Source organism: Penaeus monodon, chromosome 16 (genome assembly GCF_015228065.2).
Source record: "Penaeus monodon isolate SGIC_2016 chromosome 16, NSTDA_Pmon_1, whole genome shotgun sequence".
Classification (NCBI taxonomy): Eukaryota; Metazoa; Arthropoda; class Malacostraca; order Decapoda; family Penaeidae; genus Penaeus; species Penaeus monodon.
In genome coordinates, this window is record NC_051401.1 from 13881984 (window position 1) to 13885122 (window position 3139).

At 31.8% G+C, this 3139-nt stretch overlaps 1 protein-coding gene across 1 annotated transcript in view; it reads left to right on the top strand.

Moving 5' to 3' along the window:
- The window catches only part of LOC119582526, a 71663-nt gene that overhangs the window by 37047 nt on the left and 31477 nt on the right, over positions 1-3139 (top strand). The window lies entirely within an intron of this gene.

Below are 3139 nucleotides of genomic sequence, written 5' to 3' on the forward strand. Positions count from 1 at the left end.
TGTTACTGTCAGTGAGTGGTATATTTGGGAAAATTGAACAAATGGAAAATACGAACTATAATATAAGTAAGACAATGTCATTTGTTGTTACTGTTATTGCACAGAGTGTAAACTACCTAGAGAGATAATATGGAGTCTGCTCAATTAAAACAGTCTATTATCATCTTGATACAACTTACAAAATGATAAATACAGACCTTGGGAAATGGCAAAAATGCAAAGAGGAGGCGAGGAATCTTGATACCACATTTGAATTTCATGTGAGCCAGGCCCACAACTTCATCTATGGGATGAGGTACCAAGATCCAATGGGTAATGACAGTCAGATAATTTCTTTTGTAAACTGCACTGTTCAGACAAGTTAGACAAATACCTGTGCCGAAAGATATATATTTATTGAACCATGCCAGGTGGTGTGGGTTTGAGTATGAACTTTGAGGTAAGGCATGTTTTAAACAAAGACTATTTCCAGCAAGAAGAATGAGTACTTTAAACCACCTCATATCAGACAATTTTTAGTGTTCCTTAGAGAGTTCATTTGGTCTTGAGAAATATTTGATTCTCATTGGATGATAGTTGATGCCATCTTATACTGTATGTGTTCAGCCCCCACACGCTCTTTTTTCTCTTACTGAATTTTTTGCTTCACATGGTATTTTAGAATTATTTGTGATGCATACAACACACCTATAGACTTTATGATAAAAGAAAAAAAAGAAAAAAAAATATATATTTTTTTTTTAAATTATTAATTAATTTATTTATTTATTTTTTTTTATTTATTATTATTTTTTTTTAGGTATATTAGCAATAAAAAGCATATTGATTGGGATGAGATATATGAACCAGTAGTTTCTCTATAGTATGGATGCACTTGCCAGAGGCTATGTCTCCAACTCACGTCACAAAATTTATGGAACACCTAAGTTGCCGTGACCAGGCCTGACCCTCAGGCACTGCCCAAGGTGGGTTGGTGGGAAGCTCTGTCCCTAACTCCTCTGGAAAACATTGCCTTCACCTTGTATGCATGGCAAGGCAGAGCTGAAACTCAGGAGCACTTGTAGCATACTACTTGACTCCTTGTTGGCAACACACTTTTGGAGTCACCCGTGTGTTCACACATTTCAGAAAACAAATTACAGTGAACATTACATGTTCTCGTGGTAATGGGTTAAGAGTAATACTCTTGATTTTTTAAAGTTTATAACATGAACTAAAATTATGAAAATATCAAAGCTTCAAATTGTTTTTGATTTAATTTTCTTTTCTCCATTTCCAAATACCCATGGCAATAACCAACCACCTAATTTGGATTTCAACATCAAAAACACTTTATAGTTGTTTGTGAAAACAATGAGAAGTTTATTTGTTAAAAAAAAGCTCCAAGTTTGCCAAACAGTTGAAGTTCTTAAATATTCATCATAGTTGGGATTTGCTGTGAGCTTGTACCAGCTTCCATAAATAACATAAAAATTGGCCTTTTTTTTCTAGAAGCGTTAACCCTCTAGGGATATCTCAAACCTGTATGAGTAAAGAAAACACTGTTCAGCTTTTATCAACATAACCAATTTTCATTTGATTATCCTGTTTTCTTTTCTCTTTTTTTTTTTTTTTTTTTTTTTTTTTTTTAGGATACAACATCTTGTTGGCAGGGAAAGCCCCATGAGCTAAAGTTGCTTTCTTGAGTTTATGTTTCATGATATTTTTATGGCAAATAACTGTGAGTAGATGTAGTATGAATGAACAAAATCCAGTGGTTGTGATGATTGTCTTTTAGACTTTACAGGGTGTGTAGAGAAATTAAAAGGTCAAGTGTTATCATACAAAATAGGGTGTGCTGAGTGGGCTAAGATACTAATTTTTTTTTATGACATATTTGTTGCAATTTAAAAAAGTTATTTAACTCATAGAATAAATAGAAACATATTGCATGCATGTAGAAAAGTTGAAAATGTGTCCACTTCATGTTTCAGCCAGACATAGCTTAGATGGATTCTTTATTTGAGGTTCCAGTGAGGTTTACAAATCTTGTTTACAATAGTCATGTTAAATTATTTCACATTTATTAATTTTACCACCTGTTACTTACTCATGTTTTTGTTTAACTTATTAAACAAACAAATGTTTAATTTTGGGTTTGTGACTACTGTGCCAGTGAAGAAGTATATCTGTGAAATCATCAGTTTACTAGTTCAATCTTCTGATTATCTGTACTGTGTGTATGTACAAAACTGTAATTATACCCAACTTGAAACTGTTTCTCTAATGTGATCAGAGGGAAACCCTAGATAAATAGCATTGTAGTATGTTGTAATGTTCTACAATAATCACATCAGTTTAATTAACATAAGAAGAGAAAATGATTACTTGATTAGGGGCAATGGAATAATCACAAATAGTAAAAAAAAGTAATTAATAATAATTATAACTTGGAAGATCCAAATTAGATGTATATCCCCATGACATGGGAAAACTTCAATAGATGACACTGCAATTACCAACATTCTTGGCTGGCAGAAAGGAGTTAGGATATTGAAATAACCATAATATTTTTAAAGGGTACCTGGTAGTAACCTTTCCATGGCAGGCTATAGATTCAGTCTTAAGGGGATACGCATATTCTAATGCCTGTTTAGAATTCAGTAATGAAATGTTTACATTTTTTTTTATTTTATTACATTTAGCTAAATAGAGCTGCTTTTGCAGGCCAGTGGTAGCTTTTATGTTTCTGGACAATTTGTTTATATTTTTTTAGAATGATTGGGAACCAAATATTATATTATACAATGGAATATTATACAGTAGAACTTGTGGGGTTAAAGCCATCACCTTTTCCAATCAGAAGTGGTATTTTATGCATAATTTTTATTGGTATTTGGTTTATATGTTTTGATAAATTAGATGAAATGAGAAAATACATGTTTTAGGTATGTTTTGCTTTGTTGTTGCCATTACTTTTTGGTCATTTTCTATTATGTGTGGTCATATAAATATTAATTTGATTTTATTTAAATTACAGGAGTGTGATCAAGATGATGTTTAGTTTATTAGCCAACTTGAAAATGTGGCTCCATGTCCTTTATGCAAGCAAGGAATTAGTTGAGGTTAGTTTTTTATATATGTTTTTGTGTAAATATTT